This window comes from Mytilus edulis, chromosome 11, assembly GCF_963676685.1.
Source record: "Mytilus edulis chromosome 11, xbMytEdul2.2, whole genome shotgun sequence".
Classification (NCBI taxonomy): Eukaryota; Metazoa; Mollusca; class Bivalvia; order Mytilida; family Mytilidae; genus Mytilus; species Mytilus edulis.
In genome coordinates, this window is record NC_092354.1 from 65,406,264 (window position 1) to 65,429,123 (window position 22,860).

General features: G+C 34.7%; 18 non-coding genes across 18 annotated transcripts; 7 read left to right on the forward strand and 11 right to left on the reverse strand.

Moving 5' to 3' along the window:
* Nucleotides 1–554: 554 nt before the first annotated feature.
* On the reverse strand, nucleotides 555–646 carry Trnay-gua (transfer RNA tyrosine (anticodon GUA)). The gene is given in 2 exon segments: nucleotides 555–590; nucleotides 610–646. It is a non-coding gene; the product is annotated as a tRNA-Tyr (tRNA).
* Nucleotides 647–953: 307 nt separating this feature from the next.
* Nucleotides 954–1,025, forward strand: Trnad-guc (transfer RNA aspartic acid (anticodon GUC)). Its single transcript has one exon. It is a non-coding gene; the product is annotated as a tRNA-Asp (tRNA).
* Nucleotides 1,026–1,554: 529 nt separating this feature from the next.
* On the reverse strand, nucleotides 1,555–1,627 carry Trnaa-agc (transfer RNA alanine (anticodon AGC)). Its single transcript has one exon. It is a non-coding gene; the product is annotated as a tRNA-Ala (tRNA).
* A 297-nt stretch (nucleotides 1,628–1,924) lies between these two features.
* Nucleotides 1,925–2,016, reverse strand: Trnay-gua (transfer RNA tyrosine (anticodon GUA)). Its single transcript is given in 2 exon segments — nucleotides 1,925–1,960; nucleotides 1,980–2,016. It is a non-coding gene; the product is annotated as a tRNA-Tyr (tRNA).
* A 307-nt stretch (nucleotides 2,017–2,323) lies between these two features.
* Trnad-guc (transfer RNA aspartic acid (anticodon GUC)) lies at nucleotides 2,324–2,395 on the forward strand. The gene has a single exon. It is a non-coding gene; the product is annotated as a tRNA-Asp (tRNA).
* Nucleotides 2,396–2,924: 529 nt separating this feature from the next.
* On the reverse strand, nucleotides 2,925–2,997 carry Trnaa-agc (transfer RNA alanine (anticodon AGC)). The gene has a single exon. It is a non-coding gene; the product is annotated as a tRNA-Ala (tRNA).
* A 297-nt stretch (nucleotides 2,998–3,294) lies between these two features.
* Trnay-gua (transfer RNA tyrosine (anticodon GUA)) lies at nucleotides 3,295–3,386 on the reverse strand. The gene is given in 2 exon segments: nucleotides 3,295–3,330; nucleotides 3,350–3,386. It is a non-coding gene; the product is annotated as a tRNA-Tyr (tRNA).
* Nucleotides 3,387–3,693: 307 nt separating this feature from the next.
* On the forward strand, nucleotides 3,694–3,765 carry Trnad-guc (transfer RNA aspartic acid (anticodon GUC)). Its single transcript has one exon. It is a non-coding gene; the product is annotated as a tRNA-Asp (tRNA).
* Nucleotides 3,766–6,258: 2,493 nt separating this feature from the next.
* On the reverse strand, nucleotides 6,259–6,350 carry Trnay-gua (transfer RNA tyrosine (anticodon GUA)). The gene is given in 2 exon segments: nucleotides 6,259–6,294; nucleotides 6,314–6,350. It is a non-coding gene; the product is annotated as a tRNA-Tyr (tRNA).
* A 307-nt stretch (nucleotides 6,351–6,657) lies between these two features.
* Nucleotides 6,658–6,729, forward strand: Trnad-guc (transfer RNA aspartic acid (anticodon GUC)). The gene has a single exon. It is a non-coding gene; the product is annotated as a tRNA-Asp (tRNA).
* Nucleotides 6,730–7,258: 529 nt separating this feature from the next.
* On the reverse strand, nucleotides 7,259–7,331 carry Trnaa-agc (transfer RNA alanine (anticodon AGC)). The gene has a single exon. It is a non-coding gene; the product is annotated as a tRNA-Ala (tRNA).
* A 1,714-nt stretch (nucleotides 7,332–9,045) lies between these two features.
* On the reverse strand, nucleotides 9,046–9,137 carry Trnay-gua (transfer RNA tyrosine (anticodon GUA)). Its single transcript is given in 2 exon segments — nucleotides 9,046–9,081; nucleotides 9,101–9,137. It is a non-coding gene; the product is annotated as a tRNA-Tyr (tRNA).
* A 307-nt stretch (nucleotides 9,138–9,444) lies between these two features.
* Nucleotides 9,445–9,516, forward strand: Trnad-guc (transfer RNA aspartic acid (anticodon GUC)). The gene has a single exon. It is a non-coding gene; the product is annotated as a tRNA-Asp (tRNA).
* A 529-nt stretch (nucleotides 9,517–10,045) lies between these two features.
* On the reverse strand, nucleotides 10,046–10,118 carry Trnaa-agc (transfer RNA alanine (anticodon AGC)). The gene has a single exon. It is a non-coding gene; the product is annotated as a tRNA-Ala (tRNA).
* Nucleotides 10,119–10,415: 297 nt separating this feature from the next.
* Trnay-gua (transfer RNA tyrosine (anticodon GUA)) lies at nucleotides 10,416–10,507 on the reverse strand. The gene is given in 2 exon segments: nucleotides 10,416–10,451; nucleotides 10,471–10,507. It is a non-coding gene; the product is annotated as a tRNA-Tyr (tRNA).
* Nucleotides 10,508–10,814: 307 nt separating this feature from the next.
* On the forward strand, nucleotides 10,815–10,886 carry Trnad-guc (transfer RNA aspartic acid (anticodon GUC)). The gene has a single exon. It is a non-coding gene; the product is annotated as a tRNA-Asp (tRNA).
* A 2,509-nt stretch (nucleotides 10,887–13,395) lies between these two features.
* Trnay-gua (transfer RNA tyrosine (anticodon GUA)) lies at nucleotides 13,396–13,487 on the reverse strand. The gene is given in 2 exon segments: nucleotides 13,396–13,431; nucleotides 13,451–13,487. It is a non-coding gene; the product is annotated as a tRNA-Tyr (tRNA).
* A 307-nt stretch (nucleotides 13,488–13,794) lies between these two features.
* On the forward strand, nucleotides 13,795–13,866 carry Trnad-guc (transfer RNA aspartic acid (anticodon GUC)). The gene has a single exon. It is a non-coding gene; the product is annotated as a tRNA-Asp (tRNA).
* The last annotated feature ends 8,994 nt before the right edge of the window (nucleotides 13,867–22,860 follow it).

Consider the following 22,860-nt stretch of genomic DNA (forward strand, 5'->3'; position numbering starts at 1 on the left):
ACAATTTAGCCGTCAAAATAGATATTTCAAAACAGTTATTCTCTTTAAAATAGAAGAAATTACTTACTGCAAACAAGGTCCGAAAATTATAAACATTTCACTGCTTGGAGTTCCGAGCATAACCTTGATAACAGAATCAAATATATCCTACTTTCAAAAAGACGTGTATACACTTCAGAACACTAACCGGAAGTCCTCATCGATCCCGGTACCTCTCGCATGCTAAGCGAGCGCTCTACCATGTGAGCTAGTCCCCCTCTTGGGTAATATGTCATTAAATAACGCCTTTATGCGTACAGATGTCATTCAGTCACTTTATCGGTTCTAACTACAGTTCAAAGTAGTCTCGAGAGCTACGTACATTTGTACATAATGAAGATTTATTTATATTTAGCACAATTACGTGATATGCCTACAACTGCTTTGGCGGTCGGTCGTTAAAACAAAATGAATAAGGTTGAAACGTGGTACATGCATAACAAGCCGCTAATGTGCATTCGCTAAAATTCCTTGAACAATGGTAATATTTGAGAGTGAAATGGGACCAAAAAATATCCCGTGAGGCGGAGTCGAACCACCGACCTAGAGATGTCAGATTTTCTTATTCCACTACAGTCTCCCGCTCTACCAACTGAGCTATCACGGGGTCTGTATACAAATGGTTAAATTGATGATTTATACGTATTTGGATGTATTGTACATTTAGTAATAAAAACAAAAAAGCGCCATCAATTGAATCTAAAACGTATATTAGGGGAAGGAGGGGCGATAATTCATTAAGATATTTCAATTAGCAAGAGTAGCAGAGAAAACAAGTAAGTAGAATGACGGATCGGTTGCGCTTAACATATATCGCCTACAGCAATCAATACTATGAATTTTGCGGATGCGTTCAATATATTAACAAGATAGCAGTGAGCGTTAAGTACCTAAAAATGATGGACGTTAATAAGTCCTCGGTAGTATAGTGGTTAGTATCCCCGCCTGTCACGCGGGAGACCGGGGTTCGATTCCCCGCCGGGGAGGACATTATTTTTTACTTGGCTTAATTTGGATTTTCATTCTTTAATTGTCAATTTGACCGCTATATATAGTAACAGTGGATAATACCTGTGTAAGGGTTTGAAACCAATCCAACTGTCATATTGTTTATGCCGTAGCATCTCCAGTTCATGTCATCAGAAGACCAGTTAAGTTTTGAACACGTTCCCAACCTTTAAATGTGTCTACTTTTTAGCATTCATGAACATATTTTTGAAAAAAGACGCAAAGATAAACTAAACCTGACTATCACTAGTACTGCATCATTAATCCTTTATGACAGATTATTTACTCATTATTATAATACATCCCGAATGTGGTGAACGAGTCGAACTAATCACATTAAAATAAACATGAGAGTGTCAATGAATGAAGGATTCTTGTAACATGTGTACGGGCAGGACATACACTCGAATCGACACAATTTCCTTATTTCGTTCATATCAGACTCTATTCATTTTCAATGCACAAAGACTACCGAAAAATTGAGTATTGGCGACATTCAAAAATTAATGGAGGACCCGGGCATCGATCCCGGTACCTCTCGCATGCTAAGCGAGCGCTCTACCATGTGAGCTAGTCCCCCTCTTGGGTAATATGTCATTAAATAACGCCTTTATGCGTACAGATGTCATTCAGTCACTTTATCGGTTCTAACTACAGTTCAAAGTAGTCTCGAGAGCTACGTACATTTGTACATAATGAAGATTTATTTATATTTAGCACAATTACGTGATATGCCTACAACTGCTTTGGCGGTCGGTCGTTAAAACAAAATGAATAAGGTTGAAACGTGGTACATGCATAACAAGCCGCTAATGTGCATTCGCTAAAATTCCTTGAACAATGGTAATATTTGAGAGTGAAATGGGACCAAAAAATATCCCGTGAGGCGGAGTCGAACCACCGACCTAGAGATGTCAGATTTTCTTATTCCACTACAGTCTCCCGCTCTACCAACTGAGCTATCACGGGGTCTGTATACAAATGGTTAAATTGATGATTTATACGTATTTGGATGTATTGTACATTTAGTAATAAAAACAAAAAAGCGCCATCAATTGAATCTAAAACGTATATTAGGGGAAGGAGGGGCGATAATTCATTAAGATATTTCAATTAGCAAGAGTAGCAGAGAAAACAAGTAAGTAGAATGACGGATCGGTTGCGCTTAACATATATCGCCTACAGCAATCAATACTATGAATTTTGCGGATGCGTTCAATATATTAACAAGATAGCAGTGAGCGTTAAGTACCTAAAAATGATGGACGTTAATAAGTCCTCGGTAGTATAGTGGTTAGTATCCCCGCCTGTCACGCGGGAGACCGGGGTTCGATTCCCCGCCGGGGAGGACATTATTTTTTACTTAGCTTAATTTGGATTTTCATTCTTTAATTGTCAATTTGACCGCTATATATAGTAACAGTGGATAATACCTGTGTAAGGGTTTGAAACCAATCCAACTGTCATATTGTTTATGCCGTAGCATCTCCAGTTCATGTCATCAGAAGACCAGTTAAGTTTTGAACACGTTCCCAACCTTTAAATGTGTCTACTTTTTAGCATTCATGAACATATTTTTGAAAAAAGACGCAAAGATAAACTAAACCTGACTATCACTAGTACTGCATCATTAATCCTTTATGACAGATTATTTACTCATTATTATAATACATCCCGAATGTGGTGAACGAGTCGAACTAATCACATTAAAATAAACATGAAAGTGTCAATGAATGAAGGATTCTTGTAACATGTGTAAGGGCAGGACATACACTCGAATCGACACAATTTCCTTATTTCGTTCATATCAGACTCTATTCATTTTCAATGCACAAAGACTACCGAAAAATTGAGTATTGGCGACATTCAAAAATTAATGGAGGACCCGGGCATCGATCCCGGTACCTCTCGCATGCTAAGCGAGCGCTCTACCATGTGAGCTAGTCCCCCTCTTGGGTAATATGTCATTAAATAACGCCTTTATGCGTACAGATGTCATTCAGTCACTTTATCGGTTCTAACTACAGTTCAAAGTAGTCTCGAGAGCTACGTACATTTGTACATAATGAAGATTTATTTATATTTAGCACAATTACGTGATATGCCTACAACTGCTTTGGCGGTCGGTCGTTAAAACAAAATGAATAAGGTTGAAACGTGGTACATGCATAACAAGCCGCTAATGTGCATTCGCTAAAATTCCTTGAACAATGGTAATATTTGAGAGTGAAATGGGACCAAAAAATATCCCGTGAGGCGGAGTCGAACCACCGACCTAGAGATGTCAGATTTTCTTATTCCACTACAGTCTCCCGCTCTACCAACTGAGCTATCACGGGGTCTGTATACAAATGGTTAAATTGATGATTTATACGTATTTGGATGTATTGTACATTTAGTAATAAAAACAAAAAAGCGCCATCAATTGAATCTAAAACGTATATTAGGGGAAGGAGGGGCGATAATTCATTAAGATATTTCAATTAGCAAGAGTAGCAGAGAAAACAAGTAAGTAGAATGACGGATCGGTTGCGCTTAACATATATCGCCTACAGCAATCAATACTATGAATTTTGCGGATGCGTTCAATATATTAACAAGATAGCAGTGAGCGTTAAGTACCTAAAAATGATGGACGTTAATAAGTCCTCGGTAGTATAGTGGTTAGTATCCCCGCCTGTCACGCGGGAGACCGGGGTTCGATTCCCCGCCGGGGAGGACATTATTTTTTACTTGGCTTAATTTGGATTTTCATTCTTTAATTGTCAATTTGACCGCTATAGTAACAGTGGATAATACCTGTGTAAGGGTTTGAAACCAATCCAACTGTCATATTGTTTATGCCGTAGCATCTCCAGTTCATGTCATCAGAAGACCAGTTAAGTTTTGAACACGTTCCCAACCTTTAAATGTGTCTACTTTTTAGCATTCATGAACATATTTTTGAAAAAAGACGCAAAGATAAACTAAACCTGACTATCACTAGTACTGCATCATTAATCCTTTATGACAGATTATTTACTCATTATTATAATACATCCCGAATGTGGTGAACGAGTCGAACTAATCACATTAAAATAAACATGAGAGTGTCAATGAATGAAGGATTCTTGTAACATGTGTAAGGGCAGGACATACACTCGAATCGACACAATTTCCTTATTTCGTTCATTTTCAATGCACAAAGACTACCGAAAAATTGAGTATTGGCGACATTCAAAAATTAATGGAGGACCCGGGCATCGATCCCGGTACCTCTCGCATGCTAAGCGAGCGCTCTTTTTTTTTTTTTTTATCTTTATATTTATTAAACCTCAATTCTATTATTTACAACAAATTTTACATATTATCACAGAAAACATAGAGTCCCTATACTACCATTCTACAGCATTCTTTCTTTTTACAACCAATAACAATCACACAAATCCTAAACTTACTTCATTATATCAATAACAGCGTATATGTATATAGATACCTTGTATTAAACAATTATTTTTAACTGTCTATTCAAATATTCAACAATGTTCATTTGTAGCGTTTGCGGATGGATTCCATTCCTGAAAACACATTCAACGAAGTCAAAGTTTTTTTTCTAAATAAACACAAAAAAAAAATTAGCTTGCAACTAAGTACTTATATACCGCAAAATAATATAACTAAATTGAATCACTCACAGAATTATACATACTTTCATGCAAACCTATCACACAAAAGACTTATAAATAACTTCATTATAATGTCGACAATTTATTACATTTCACATAGTTTATCATCAATTGAATAGCTTCCTTCGCTTTGTCCGAATAAAAATCCGTCTCTGTTATGTCATCATACTGCTTAAAAAGTAATCGCAAATAATGTTCATATCTTGCATCCCGGTTATCAACCGCTTCAACAGATTTTCTATTTACATTACATGTAACTATAAGGTTCTTATTAATGATCTTTCCGATCAAAACATCACCACTTGTAAGACTTCTTTTACAAACAATTTTCCCGAATTCTTCATGTTTCGATTCTATAATATCTTTATTACAAACATCACTATTTTGTTCTTTTATTTCAATTTCTTTACTATGTTTACGTTTCACTATTTGTTTACGTTTTTCTTTACACTCTTTTGTCTCTCCTACAGGTAAATTCCTTTCGCTATTAATAACCTGTTTTACGGGTATATCAACATCATTAAATGTACATCGTTCTATATTTTTATCCACGTGTTGAATTGGAATACTATGTGTGAATGAAGAGGCTCCCATAAGGGGAATGTCTGTAATCATTGTACTTTCCTCGCATTTATCCACGGTACAAGCTTCAATGTTAATATTATCAATTACAATACTTTCATTATCATCAACGTTCAACACGTCTGTGTTACTTTGAATGAAATTAAATTCTTTCAAACGTTTATTATCTCTCTTTCTTGCCGATTCTGATTTACGTTTTACCTGCTTATTTGTATCAGTATTAGAGAACATAACCGAAATTCTTGTTTTGTCATTATCACCATGGAAACTATATGTTATTATTCCATACTCCTCACATGCACATTCTAGCGCCTTTATAAGAAACTTGGGTAATCTATCCATAACGCACAGTCAATGTTTTCATATATGAAACAAAATAAACCAACGGAGCCTCTGATCAGGTTCGATACACAATTTAGCCGTCAAAATAGATATTTCAAAACAGTTATTCTCTTTAAAATAGAAGAAATTACTTACTGCAAACAAGGTCCGAAAATTATAAACATTTCACTGCTTGGAGTTCCGAGCATAACCTTGATAACAGAATCAAATATATCCTACTTTCAAAAAGACGTGTATACACTTCAGAACACTAACCGGAAGTCCTCATCGATCCCGGTACCTCTCGCATGCTAAGCGAGCGCTCTACCATGTGAGCTAGTCCCCCTCTTGGGTAATATGTCATTAAATAACGCCTTTATGCGTACAGATGTCATTCAGTCACTTTATCGGTTCTAACTACAGTTCAAAGTAGTCTCGAGAGCTACGTACATTTGTACATAATGAAGATTTATTTATATTTAGCACAATTACGTGATATGCCTACAACTGCTTTGGCGGTCGGTCGTTAAAACAAAATGAATAAGGTTGAAACGTGGTACATGCATAACAAGCCGCTAATGTGCATTCGCTAAAATTCCTTGAACAATGGTAATATTTGAGAGTGAAATGGGACCAAAAAATATCCCGTGAGGCGGAGTCGAACCACCGACCTAGAGATGTCAGATTTTCTTATTCCACTACAGTCTCCCGCTCTACCAACTGAGCTATCACGGGGTCTGTATACAAATGGTTAAATTGATGATTTATACGTATTTGGATGTATTGTACATTTAGTAATAAAAACAAAAAAGCGCCATCAATTGAATCTAAAACGTATATTAGGGGAAGGAGGGGCGATAATTCATTAAGATATTTCAATTAGCAAGAGTAGCAGAGAAAACAAGTAAGTAGAATGACGGATCGGTTGCGCTTAACATATATCGCCTACAGCAATCAATACTATGAATTTTGCGGATGCGTTCAATATATTAACAAGATAGCAGTGAGCGTTAAGTACCTAAAAATGATGGACGTTAATAAGTCCTCGGTAGTATAGTGGTTAGTATCCCCGCCTGTCACGCGGGAGACCGGGGTTCGATTCCCCGCCGGGGAGGACATTATTTTTTACTTGGCTTAATTTGGATTTTCATTCTTTAATTGTCAATTTGACCGCTATATATAGTAACAGTGGATAATACCTGTGTAAGGGTTTGAAACCAATCCAACTGTCATATTGTTTATGCCGTAGCATCTCCAGTTCATGTCATCAGAAGACCAGTTAAGTTTTGAACACGTTCCCAACCTTTAAATGTGTCTACTTTTTAGCATTCATGAACATATTTTTGAAAAAAGACGCAAAGATAAACTAAACCTGACTATCACTAGTACTGCATCATTAATCCTTTATGACAGATTATTTACTCATTATTATAATACATCCCGAATGTGGTGAACGAGTCGAACTAATCACATTAAAATAAACATGAGAGTGTCAATGAATGAAGGATTCTTGTAACATGTGTACGGGCAGGACATACACTCGAATCGACACAATTTCCTTATTTCGTTCATATCAGACTCTATTCATTTTCAATGCACAAAGACTACCGAAAAATTGAGTATTGGCGACATTCAAAAATTAATGGAGGACCCGGGCATCGATCCCGGTACCTCTCGCATGCTAAGCGAGCGCTCTACCATGTGAGCTAGTCCCCCTCTTGGGTAATATGTCATTAAATAACGCCTTTATGCGTACAGATGTCATTCAGTCACTTTATCGGTTCTAACTACAGTTCAAAGTAGTCTCGAGAGCTACGTACATTTGTACATAATGAAGATTTATTTATATTTAGCACAATTACGTGATATGCCTACAACTGCTTTGGCGGTCGGTCGTTAAAACAAAATGAATAAGGTTGAAACGTGGTACATGCATAACAAGCCGCTAATGTGCATTCGCTAAAATTCCTTGAACAATGGTAATATTTGAGAGTGAAATGGGACCAAAAAATATCCCGTGAGGCGGAGTCGAACCACCGTTATGTCATCATACTGCTTAAAAAGTAATCGCAAATAATGTTCATATCTTGCATCCCGGTTATCAACCGCTTCAACAGATTTTCTATTTACATTACATGTAACTATAAGGTTCTTATTAATGATCTTTCCGATCAAAACATCACCACTTGTAAGACTTCTTTTACAAACAATTTTCCCGAATTCTTCATGTTTCGATTCTATAATATCTTTATTACAAACATCACTATTTTGTTCTTTTATTTCAATTTCTTTACTATGTTTACGTTTCACTATTTGTTTACGTTTTTCTTTACACTCTTTTGTCTCTCCTACAGGTAAATTCCTTTCGCTATTAATAACCTGTTTTACGGGTATATCAACATCATTAAATGTACATCGTTCTATATTTTTATCCACGTGTTGAATTGGAATACTATGTGTGAATGAAGAGGCTCCCATAAGGGGAATGTCTGTAATCATTGTACTTTCCTCGCATTTATCCACGGTACAAGCTTCAATGTTAATATTATCAATTACAATACTTTCATTATCATCAACGTTCAACACGTCTGTGTTACTTTGAATGAAATTAAATTCTTTCAAACGTTTATTATCTCTCTTTCTTGCCGATTCTGATTTACGTTTTACCTGCTTATTTGTATCAGTATTAGAGAACATAACCGAAATTCTTGTTTTGTCATTATCACCATGGAAACTATATGTTATTATTCCATACTCCTCACATGCACATTCTAGCGCCTTTATAAGAAACTTGGGTAATCTATCCATAACGCACAGTCAATGTTTTCATATATGAAACAAAATAAACCAACGGAGCCTCTGATCAGGTTCGATACACAATTTAGCCGTCAAAATAGATATTTCAAAACAGTTATTCTCTTTAAAATAGAAGAAATTACTTACTGCAAACAAGGTCCGAAAATTATAAACATTTCACTGCTTGGAGTTCCGAGCATAACCTTGATAACAGAATCAAATATATCCTACTTTCAAAAAGACGTGTATACACTTCAGAACACTAACCGGAAGTCCTCATCGATCCCGGTACCTCTCGCATGCTAAGCGAGCGCTCTACCATGTGAGCTAGTCCCCCTCTTGGGTAATATGTCATTAAATAACGCCTTTATGCGTACAGATGTCATTCAGTCACTTTATCGGTTCTAACTACAGTTCAAAGTAGTCTCGAGAGCTACGTACATTTGTACATAATGAAGATTTATTTATATTTAGCACAATTACGTGATATGCCTACAACTGCTTTGGCGGTCGGTCGTTAAAACAAAATGAATAAGGTTGAAACGTGGTACATGCATAACAAGCCGCTAATGTGCATTCGCTAAAATTCCTTGAACAATGGTAATATTTGAGAGTGAAATGGGACCAAAAAATATCCCGTGAGGCGGAGTCGAACCACCGACCTAGAGATGTCAGATTTTCTTATTCCACTACAGTCTCCCGCTCTACCAACTGAGCTATCACGGGGTCTGTATACAAATGGTTAAATTGATGATTTATACGTATTTGGATGTATTGTACATTTAGTAATAAAAACAAAAAAGCGCCATCAATTGAATCTAAAACGTATATTAGGGGAAGGAGGGGCGATAATTCATTAAGATATTTCAATTAGCAAGAGTAGCAGAGAAAACAAGTAAGTAGAATGACGGATCGGTTGCGCTTAACATATATCGCCTACAGCAATCAATACTATGAATTTTGCGGATGCGTTCAATATATTAACAAGATAGCAGTGAGCGTTAAGTACCTAAAAATGATGGACGTTAATAAGTCCTCGGTAGTATAGTGGTTAGTATCCCCGCCTGTCACGCGGGAGACCGGGGTTCGATTCCCCGCCGGGGAGGACATTATTTTTTACTTGGCTTAATTTGGATTTTCATTCTTTAATTGTCAATTTGACCGCTATATATAGTAACAGTGGATAATACCTGTGTAAGGGTTTGAAACCAATCCAACTGTCATATTGTTTATGCCGTAGCATCTCCAGTTCATGTCATCAGAAGACCAGTTAAGTTTTGAACACGTTCCCAACCTTTAAATGTGTCTACTTTTTAGCATTCATGAACATATTTTTGAAAAAAGACGCAAAGATAAACTAAACCTGACTATCACTAGTACTGCATCATTAATCCTTTATGACAGATTATTTACTCATTATTATAATACATCCCGAATGTGGTGAACGAGTCGAACTAATCACATTAAAATAAACATGAGAGTGTCAATGAATGAAGGATTCTTGTAACATGTGTACGGGCAGGACATACACTCGAATCGACACAATTTCCTTATTTCGTTCATATCAGACTCTATTCATTTTCAATGCACAAAGACTACCGAAAAATTGAGTATTGGCGACATTCAAAAATTAATGGAGGACCCGGGCATCGATCCCGGTACCTCTCGCATGCTAAGCGAGCGCTCTACCATGTGAGCTAGTCCCCCTCTTGGGTAATATGTCATTAAATAACGCCTTTATGCGTACAGATGTCATTCAGTCACTTTATCGGTTCTAACTACAGTTCAAAGTAGTCTCGAGAGCTACGTACATTTGTACATAATGAAGATTTATTTATATTTAGCACAATTACGTGATATGCCTACAACTGCTTTGGCGGTCGGTCGTTAAAACAAAATGAATAAGGTTGAAACGTGGTACATGCATAACAAGCCGCTAATGTGCATTCGCTAAAATTCCTTGAACAATGGTAATATTTGAGAGTGAAATGGGACCAAAAAATATCCCGTGAGGCGGAGTCGAACCACCGACCTAGAGATGTCAGATTTTCTTATTCCACTACAGTCTCCCGCTCTACCAACTGAGCTATCACGGGGTCTGTATACAAATGGTTAAATTGATGATTTATACGTATTTGGATGTATTGTACATTTAGTAATAAAAACAAAAAAGCGCCATCAATTGAATCTAAAACGTATATTAGGGGAAGGAGGGGCGATAATTCATTAAGATATTTCAATTAGCAAGAGTAGCAGAGAAAACAAGTAAGTAGAATGACGGATCGGTTGCGCTTAGCATATATCGCCTACAGCAATCAATACTATGAATTTTGCGGATGCGTTCAATATATTAACAAGATAGCAGTGAGCGTTAAGTACCTAAAAATGATGGACGTTAATAAGTCCTCGGTAGTATAGTGGTTAGTATCCCCGCCTGTCACGCGGGAGACCGGGGTTCGATTCCCCGCCGGGGAGGACATTATTTTTTACTTGGCTTAATTTGGATTTTCATTCTTTAATTGTCAATTTGACCGCTATAGTAACAGTGGATAATACCTGTGTAAGGGTTTGAAACCAATCCAACTGTCATATTGTTTATGCCGTAGCATCTCCAGTTCATGTCATCAGAAGACCAGTTAAGTTTTGAACACGTTCCCAACCTTTAAATGTGTCTACTTTTTAGCATTCATGAACATATTTTTGAAAAAAGACGCAAAGATAAACTAAACCTGACTATCACTAGTACTGCATCATTAATCCTTTATGACAGATTATTTACTCATTATTATAATACATCCCGAATGTGGTGAACGAGTCGAACTAATCACATTAAAATAAACATGAGAGTGTCAATGAATGAAGGATTCTTGTAACATGTGTAAGGGCAGGACATACACTCGAATCGACACAATTTCCTTATTTCGTTCATATCAGACTCTATTCATTTTCAATGCACAAAGACTACCGAAAAATTGAGTATTGGCGACATTCAAAAATTAATGGAGGACCCGGGCATCGATCCCGGTACCTCTCGCATGCTAAGCGAGCGCTCTTTTTTTTTTTTTTTATCTTTATATTTATTAAACCTCAATTCTATTATTTACAACAAATTTTACATATTATCACAGAAAACATAGAGTCCCTATACTACCATTCTACAGCATTCTTTCTTTTTACAACCAATAACAATCACACAAATCCTAAACTTACTTCATTATATCAATAACAGCGTATATGTATATAGATACCTTGTATTAAACAATTATTTTTAACTGTCTATTCAAATATTCAACAATGTTCATTTGTAGCGTTTGCGGATGGATTCCATTCCTGAAAACACATTCAACGAAGTCAAAGTTTTTTTTCTAAATAAACACAAAAAAAAAATTAGCTTGCAACTAAGTACTTATATACCGCAAAATAATATAACTAAATTGAATCACTCACAGAATTATACATACTTTCATGCAAACCTATCACACAAAAGACTTATAAATAACTTCATTATAATGTCGACAATTTATTACATTTCACATAGTTTATCATCAATTGAATAGCTTCCTTCGCTTTGTCCGAATAAAAATCCGTCTCTGTTATGTCATCATACTGCTTAAAAAGTAATCGCAAATAATGTTCATATCTTGCATCCCGGTTATCAACCGCTTCAACAGATTTTCTATTTACATTACATGTAACTATAAGGTTCTTATTAATGATCTTTCCGATCAAAACATCACCACTTGTAAGACTTCTTTTACAAACAATTTTCCCGAATTCTTCATGTTTCGATTCTATAATATCTTTATTACAAACATCACTATTTTGTTCTTTTATTTCAATTTCTTTACTATGTTTACGTTTCACTATTTGTTTACGTTTTTCTTTACACTCTTTTGTCTCTCCTACAGGTAAATTCCTTTCGCTATTAATAACCTGTTTTACGGGTATATCAACATCATTAAATGTACATCGTTCTATATTTTTATCCACGTGTTGAATTGGAATACTATGTGTGAATGAAGAGGCTCCCATAAGGGGAATGTCTGTAATCATTGTACTTTCCTCGCATTTATCCACGGTACAAGCTTCAATGTTAATATTATCAATTACAATACTTTCATTATCATCAACGTTCAACACGTCTGTGTTACTTTGAATGAAATTAAATTCTTTCAAACGTTTATTATCTCTCTTTCTTGCCGATTCTGATTTACGTTTTACCTGCTTATTTGTATCAGTATTAGAGAACATAACCGAAATTCTTGTTTTGTCATTATCACCATGGAAACTATATGTTATTATTCCATACTCCTCACATGCACATTCTAGCGCCTTTATAAGAAACTTGGGTAATCTATCCATAACGCACAGTCAATGTTTTCATATATGAAACAAAATAAACCAACGGAGCCTCTGATCAGGTTCGATACACAATTTAGCCGTCAAAATAGATATTTCAAAACAGTTATTCTCTTTAAAATAGAAGAAATTACTTACTGCAAACAAGGTCCGAAAATTATAAACATTTCACTGCTTGGAGTTCCGAGCATAACCTTGATAACAGAATCAAATATATCCTACTTTCAAAAAGACGTGTATACACTTCAGAACACTAACCGGAAGTCCTCATCGATCCCGGTACCTCTCGCATGCTAAGCGAGCGCTCTACCATGTGAGCTAGTCCCCCTCTTGGGTAATATGTCATTAAATAACGCCTTTATGCGTACAGATGTCATTCAGTCACTTTATCGGTTCTAACTACAGTTCAAAGTAGTCTCGAGAGCTACGTACATTTGTACATAATGAAGATTTATTTATATTTAGCACAATTACGTGATATGCCTACAACTGCTTTGGCGGTCGGTCGTTAAAACAAAATGAATAAGGTTGAAACGTGGTACATGCATAACAAGCCGCTAATGTGCATTCGCTAAAATTCCTTGAACAATGGTAATATTTGAGAGTGAAATGGGACCAAAAAATATCCCGTGAGGCGGAGTCGAACCACCGACCTAGAGATGTCAGATTTTCTTATTCCACTACAGTCTCCCGCTCTACCAACTGAGCTATCACGGGGTCTGTATACAAATGGTTAAATTGATGATTTATACGTATTTGGATGTATTGTACATTTAGTAATAAAAACAAAAAAGCGCCATCAATTGAATCTAAAACGTATATTAGGGGAAGGAGGGGCGATAATTCATTAAGATATTTCAATTAGCAAGAGTAGCAGAGAAAACAAGTAAGTAGAATGACGGATCGGTTGCGCTTAACATATATCGCCTACAGCAATCAATACTATGAATTTTGCGGATGCGTTCAATATATTAACAAGATAGCAGTGAGCGTTAAGTACCTAAAAATGATGGACGTTAATAAGTCCTCGGTAGTATAGTGGTTAGTATCCCCGCCTGTCACGCGGGAGACCGGGGTTCGATTCCCCGCCGGGGAGGACATTATTTTTTACTTGGCTTAATTTGGATTTTCATTCTTTAATTGTCAATTTGACCGCTATAGTAACAGTGGATAATACCTGTGTAAGGGTTTGAAACCAATCCAACTGTCATATTGTTTATGCCGTAGCATCTCCAGTTCATGTCATCAGACGACCAGTTAAGTTTTGAACACGTTCCAAACCTTCAAATTTGTCTACTTTTTAGCATTCATGAGCATATTTTTGAAAAAGACGCAAAGATAAACTAAATCTGACTATCACTGCATCATTAATCCTTTATGACAGATCATTTACTCATTATATTATAATACATCCCGAATGTGGTGAACGAGTCGAACTAATCACATTAATATAAACATGAGAATGTCAATGAATGAAGGATTCTTGTAACATGTGTAAGGGCAGGACATACACTCGAATCGACACAATTTCCTTATTTCGTTCATATCAGACTCTATTCATTTTCAATGCTGAAAGACTACCGAAAAATTGAGTATTGGCGACATTCAAAAATTAATGGAGGACCCGGGCATCGATCCCGGTACCTCTCGCATGCTAAGCGAGCGCTTTTTTTTGTATCATTAATAAAATTTTTATTACATATTTACATACTGTCACCATTGAGACATCCCTCGTTGGTGAGAATTTTGCTATATACAGAGTTGTTAGTAGTTATCCTCCTACATTAGTAAAAAAATAAAATACATCTAGATGTACATGTTTTAAAAGTTAAAAGAATTATATACAGCATATATGTTTTTTTTTTATGGCGATTCATTTTTCAAAAAGGTTTATATGAATAGACGGTGGACAAATTCTATATTGAAAGCGAGACAACTCCAAAATATTTTCAAAAGTCAAACACACCTAAGTGCGATCGATAATTTTACGTTGGAATGTGATCTATTGTTCTAACAACCAATCAAATAGAAGTAACTGTCTAGACAAACAAAACTATGTTGTCGTTTTGAATATCTAATAAAGTGTTTTTGTGTAAAAAATATTTGTAGAATAATTGTCTTTGTTGTGTCATTTTATAATACGTGTATGCGTATTCAATGTATTTTCTTATTGTGTATTTGAAAAAACGTAGTGCATCTATTTCTTTGTCATGAAAAACTTTTAAATTCCGTGTTTTGAATATTTTATTTGATACTTTCACAATGGGTTTCTATTAAATATACACCTGTCTCGGAGACATAATTTCACAGTGTAACATGTATATTAGGCTTGAATTATTCGATGGTCAGGTAAATCACAACCTGTTAAAACTGAAGAGTTTTATTTGACACCTGGTACACAAGAAGTTGTTACACCACAGGTGTCCACACTATTTCCGAAAATACTATTTACAAAATATATAAAAAATAATTAATGTGTAGAAAAAAATAATTAATTTGTTTGTTTATCGTTAATCATGATCGACTTCGTCTTATATTCATAATTTGTATAGATCATTAAAAATTGAATACTTATTGTGTTCATTATTTATTGGGCTTGTATTAAGTTTTTTTCTATGATTGTCGGTAAATTGTTTTCTAAGTGTGTTTTTTTCAAAATTTACATTATGAGCTTGCATTGAGTTTTTTTTTTTTTTTCATGATTGTCGGTTTATTTATGGTTTCTCCTTTTCACGGATTGTGTATTTAGGACTTACATTTAATGATCATTTAATAGAAAATGGCAATATAAGTCTCACTTTTGACCTCGAATAGAAATAGATTAAACCATATTTTAAGTGTAAGGAAATGGTAAATATACGATAAAGACTCAAAGCAGCAGGTATTGCTGCCTTTTCATGTAACAATTTTTGTAAGAAGAAACATTTTACTATGTTATACTTCTGTCAGCTTGGTAAGTTGACTTCAAAGAATACACCAGTTTTAATGCCACATTGATATCTAAATGTTTCGAAATGTACACGTTTCCCTTCTTTCTTTCTTTTTAACTTTTGGACTAGTTAAAATCTCCTTTTAGTTTTGAAACGGACATGCACATGTGTAATTAGTTTTACAACTATTTGACTTGATTTGTAAGTCAAAACCTTTTTGTTTTACTTTATACAAACTGCACGAAAATGCGCCTACCTTTGTAGCTGATTTAATTGATGGTTGCCTAACGTCCAGTGGAAAATATTTCATGGCATATTTTTAATATATTGATGTGCGAGTGTATGACATTTCTTTTCTGTACAGTATATGCAATATAATATTGAACTCTCCACAAGAAACCAAATGATACAGACATTAACAACTGTAGGTAACCATAAGGCTCTTAGCAATGAGTAAAATTCATACTGCACTTCGAACAATACAAGGTCTATTTACATGTATGAAAAAGGTTTAACAATTCAAACAAGAAAACTAACCGCCTGATTTATGTACAAAAAAATCCAAATATGATATACAGCAACCAACCACAAGTGAATTACAGGTTTCTTACTTTGGAAAGACACAAAGATAATAAAGGCATGATAATATATTTCACCATTATCACAAGCCGTACAATTTTATGTTTTTGTTTGTTTTGTTTCCCCCCCCCCCCCCCCCCCCCCCCCACAGTAAAGCATATCTATAAGTCATATAAACCAATTAATTTGGTGTGGCTTTTGGATAAACCAAATTACATCATTCTGTAAAAAAACACTGTCATACATCTTATTATTCTGAAATGAAAAGGACCCGTCAGACTGAGAATCAGAACAAGTATTTATGTATACAATATATCTAGACTATCACTACACATCATTCCATCCTTTTTCAATAACTAAACCAAGATATAAGAGAACAAAACTCATTCCAGGTATAAATAATATTTTTATTATCAAACATTCACTTATAATGTTACTGTCAATGATAACTGAGGGCTTCGTGCTAATTTCCCTGCAACTGATCTGGTACAGTTCAACTGTATGCAAATTTCGGTATCTGTACAGCTAAGGATATATGTACATGTATCATTGATGCTAACTTGTAATAAATTGCATAAAGTCTGAAAGGGAGAATGGGAGAAAGGCAAAGTTCTTCATGTTCATTGTGTGTCTCATTCACTGCAAAAATCTCAATTACAAATGTATTGTGTAATCAGTTGCTCTGTGCCTTCCAGTGGTGCAAGAAAAAAATCAGCATGGCAATCAAATTCAAGCGTACATATTTTTTCATTCTCAAATGGCTGTTCTTTTGCTGCATAAGTGTGGTCTGAATGTTCATCTAACAAGAGTTCTCCTTTGACTTCTTCTGATGTAATGGAAATTTCCTCAGAACGTACAAACTCGACCAGAGATGTATCATAATTGGATGATCCTTTTCATCTTCAGTGTGGATTGAAACTGCAACAGATATCTCCTCCATAATGGTATCAACAGCTGTCCATGGTCGAGGATTACCTTTCTTTTTAACTCCTTTTGTTAACTTACTACATCTTTTCCTCTTTTGGCATTCCAAATTAAAAAAAAATAATATTTTAGAGTTGAAAAGAAATTTGAATTTGTAGAGCCTATTATACAACATCTATTTTGTCTTACTTTTTTTTTAATTGTTTTTGATAATTTTTGTTTACAAAGTTGGTTTATATACAATTGTTCAAGAATAGAAATAAGCGTTTTTTTGTTCAAAGAAATAATCAGAAAAAAATGAATTGTGACTTTTGCACTGCGACTTTCTGACACTGTCCTACATTGATAGTCATACAATAGGAGTATTGGAATAACTGCATAAATTGAAATCAGAAAAGTAAAGACAAGAGGAAACATTTTATCAAAATATCAAGATTGGAGAATGATGGGGTGCTAAAATAAATAAAGAATAGAGAATAATGGGCAAAATTTATAAAGAAAAGAAGAATATATTGGGAATGTGTACATGTCCATGGTATACAAATATATCCCCGCTGATCTTATTTTAACACGATAACATTTGGAATTTATACAGGCTCATTAAATTGCATATTTATTCGATAATTTCTTAGTTTTATGAAAAAAGGTAATTCTCGCATAGCTGGATTTGGGTATCAATGTGAAAAAAAAAAAATCACCTTTGATGGTATTTTATGAAAACACTATTTGATCAAAATATACGAAAATAGTATCATTTTAACGGGATAACAATAGACGTATTTACACTTGTATGCAAATTTGTCCGCCATTACGTAAAATCACACAGGTTCCCGTAAACTTTGACATCATAATTTAAAATATTTGACGTCACAATTTAAAAGTGATTGTTGCTTGACGTCAAAATGTGATTCGGAGTAGATCTAAGGTCATTCGGAGGCAAGATTCAGCTAAATACCAAAAGTGTAAATACGTTTATCGGGAGTAGAATAACACTTTAAAATTGTATAAAAAATCGTAAATTTTAAAGTTTTATGGAAAAAAATGGTGGGCCACACCGGTTCTACAGCAATAAAGATGGGAAGCTGAATGGACCGAATTTAAATTGGTCTGCATTTGATTATTATCATCATCTCAGCACATTATAGTATAAACAAATTGGTAGAACTAGTTAAATGTATCTTTTGAATATACTTACATGCTTTAGCTGTGAAAGCAATCGACATAAACGAGAAAACAAATCTGTAAGCGTATCGTCTCTTTTAACAACAATGGCGGAATTTTCTCATCTCGATCCTCCTTCATCCCAGGTCACATCATAATCCAAAGCACTTCCGGTGGCCAAGTGATTTCATTGGCCGTTATATAGACTCTACTAGAGTTGCCAATCTCTTGTATTATATGTCTCTGATTGAATCTAAAACGTATACACTGTGTCTAAACCACACCGGCAAAATTTGCTCGGACTCGATGCTATCTAACATCCGGAACAATGACGGAACACCAATAGACAAAAGAAAGGTAGGTTTCTCCTTATTTTTTTATTCTTTTTATGATATCAAAGAATAAATATACATATACAACTATTTTCTATTGTGAGATGCAATATTTTCTACAACCGTTCTCTATTAACGGAGAAATAAGTCAAAATGCATGTCAAAATGACGAATTGAGTGAACCTTGCCTCGAAATTGTTTAATTTCTCGTTGAATTGTTCACATTGTACGGAAAGAAAGGTACGGGAAGATAGATATTGACACGGAGATTGCAAATTTAGTTATTATGAGCATCTCAATAATTGTAACTTTGTGTATGGAACGAAAGAAATGGGTCATGTCAAAATCGAACTGGCCGGTTTCGTCAATGTATACATCCCGGTTTCGTCATAGATTTCAAAATGCATAACCCGGTTTGGTCAAATAAAAAAAATCATAATCGCATTACATTATAATAGATTATTTAACTTCAGCGTTCAAAAGGAGTTTTGTGGGTCGTTCGAAAACAAGTTCGTTCACCGGACAGCGGCTTATTATTTATATGAGTCTCAGATTCAAATAAATAATACGCAAATTCATACTCTTATAGAACACAAATATTTTAATTTTACTTTGCATTCCGAAATTTTTTAACAGCATATTGAGATTAAAGCTCTCTAAATATGCTTTTTCTATATGAGTTATGGGAAAATATGTTGAACATTTTTAAACTTGAAATTAAAGTTTACGGTCTTAAAAATCGAAACACACAATTGATATGTGATTTTCTCGCACAAAAGAATGGACACCTTTATAAGTAATCTAATCATTCCATGTATGTAATCTTTTCTACCATCGTTAAAAATAAATCTTCTTAAGGATAAACGTCGATAATAAGACAAATGTATATGCATGCATAATCGACATAGAAAATGAATGTAGGATTACAACTACCATGCATTAAAATAAAATTTATTTATCACTATACTGCTATGTACAAATAAGTATAATAGTCTCAGGTCATCGATAAAATTCAATAATAAATATTTTGTTAACATTATTAAAAAAAAACAGTCTGCACTGTCGCCATTGTGTTATAATGATCGTACACTGATGTTGGACAATATATTTTGACAATATATACGGACAGACGGATTCAGTTTATTTCAAAGTGGGCGTATTTCGAACAACTTTTACATACCGCCGAGCGTAGCGAGTCGAACAATATTTTGATTATTTTTTGCTTTACAAAATCTTTAAATACAGGAATCAATAAAGTTTTGGCAACCAAAGGTGGGGTCGGGGCGTGCAACATATACGTCATCTAGATTCGCCACTTATCTTATAAAGTGTATACCGAATTAAAATATTTTAAGAAATGAGAAAACAGGGACACCCGGGCAATCGGATTATGTCAGTTGGATTATGTTTCTCATAATAAATGCCGAATATCAAGTTCTTTTTATCGATTTCTATACATTTTTTTTCAAATATATGTAAAAGTTATATAGGAAAATAATAAGGCAGACAAATATACAAATAAATCGACTTGGCCGATATCCTAATAAAACTTATTGACCTTAATTACGATTTTTTTTTTCATTTCTTTGCGTTTTTACACGCCCATCCCAATTTTGACAGGCCGTATTATTGTATACACCCCCTCCTTCCATCCGTCCGTTCCTCCGTCTATCAGTCATTCTGTCCGTCCGTCCGTCTATCTATCCGTCTGTCCACTATAAACATGTCGCACCGTAACTTCAGGACAGCTTATCTCATTTTCTTAAATAGTTATTTCTTATAATGGCCAAACGATCTGTAAACCTTTTAGTGAAAATCAAATTAAATCTTTTTGAGTTACAGAAAATGTAAGTGAAACAGGAATGTGTTTTTTTTTTAACATGTCGCGCCATATCTCAAAAACGAAGTATTATAACTGCATCAAACTTTATACACTTCTTAGTTATATAAGAAAACATATATGGTAAAACATAAACAAAAAAGGGGGGGGATTTAAACATGAAAAGTTCATACAAATTCCAAGCGACAACAACCCGACCATAGAGCAGAAAACAGCCGAAGGCCTCAATGGGTCTTCAATGAAGCGAGAAACTCCCGCATCCGGTGGTGTCCTTTAGCTGGCCCCTTAATAAATATGTATACTAGTTCAGTGATAGTGGATTTCATAGTAAACTGCGAATACATGTATATTTATCATATTTAATGGATAATTTTAACTATGATACAAGTTTTGGCACAAATCGCGAATTTACTATACAGGCTCTGTCAAAGGACGAGTTAAGGTTTATTCATCAGTTTTTATTATTTGTACTTTTGTTGTACTGTTTGTGTCAGCGACAACACTTTGACTCAGTCCATTTCCCCGAGTCACAGGCTTGTAATTCCATGGTTGTCTTTGATTGCTTTATACCATATGCGTTTTGAACATAAAATAGGCAGGTAGTTTTCTTGTTTGAATTGTTTTACATTTATAATTTAGGACCCTGTTATAGCTTGCTTTCATGCGGTTTGTGTGTTTTTCTCCTTGTTTAAGGCATACGGTGACCTAAACTTGATTAATTCAACATCATTTTTGTGTCTAAAAGAAAGTGGTCTCATTGTCAATGTATATGGGATAAGTGGTTACCGTCACTTCTTCTAAATAAGACCTAGATATAAATGACGGTGATGTTTTGCAAACCAACTTTTATTCACATTGAAAATACAAAACTGTCAGATACATGTATTGTTTTCGAAAGTTATCTTGAAGTTTCAATTGAATTCGAACTGTAAAAAAGATGAATTTGAACTGTAAAAAAAATGAATTTGAACTGTAAATATAATGTGAAAAACATGCCTAGGAAAATAAATGTGCTTACCAGAAACGGGTAGAAAGTTACAAATCTCACTGCTATGTTATGGATGCTTAAGTGTGAAAACTTGATTTAGTGCGCAAGGAACACAGTATATGGCAGGACTGCATGCATGATAAACTTGTGCAGAACAGTATAGACTATAGTCGGTTTGGGACTGTTCGTCAATGATTGAATGCATAGTGTATATAATATAGTATAGTAAATTAAAATTATGGCACAATCAAAACACATACTTTTATTTTTTATCTTTCCATTCTACTATTATAAACAAAGAAAATATAATAATGTTACAAAATAATTAGATACCAGTGTTTGCTATTGATTATTTATATTCCATTTAAAATTAGTTTGAAGTTAAGTGAAATAAGGGATACGCCTTTCTTTAGGAAAATGTGTATTATCATAATTAACTATGTCCAAAAGTGCCTGTTTAAATTAGATTTTAACACGTCAAGTTTACCTTACAATAAATATATATTTAAATTCTCGAAAGACACTGTTCAGATCCGTGCCAAAGTTGCTTTTCATAAATTGTTTGTTAAAAAAAAAACGAAAAAAAACCGGGTGATATATATAGACGAAACCGGGTGATTGTGTAGTAACAACATTGACGAAACCGGTTTATTTTAATTTGACATGAACCTTTTCTTTCGTTCCATACACAGAGATAAAATTATTGAGATGCTCATAATAACTAAATTTGCAATCTCCGTATCAATATCTATCTTCCCGTACCTTTCTTTTCGTACAATGTGAACAATTTAACGAGAAATTAAACAATTTCGAGGCAAGGTTCACTCAATTCGTCATTTTGACATACATTTTGACTTATTTCTCCGTTAATAGAGAACGGTTGTAGAAAATATTGCATCTCACAATAGAAAATAGTTGTATATGTATATATATTCTTCGATATCATAAAAGAAATTAAAAAATAAGGAGAAACCTACCTTTCTTTTGTCTATTGGTGTTCCGTCATTGTGCCGGATGTTAGATAGCATCGAGTCCGAGCAAATTTTGCCGGTGTGGTTTAGACACAGTGGTATATTAGCGGAAGGAGGGGCAATAATTCATTAAGATATGTCAATTAGCAAGACTAGCAGAGAAAACAAGTAAGTAGAATGACGGATCGGTTGCGCTTAACATATCGCCTACAGCAATCAATACTATGAATTTGCGGATGCGTTCAATATATTAACAAGATAGCAGTGAGCGTTAAGTACCTAAAAATGATGGTCGTTACTAAGTCCTCGGTAGTATAGTGGTAAGTATCTCCGCCTGTCACGCGGGAGACCGGGGTTCGATTCCC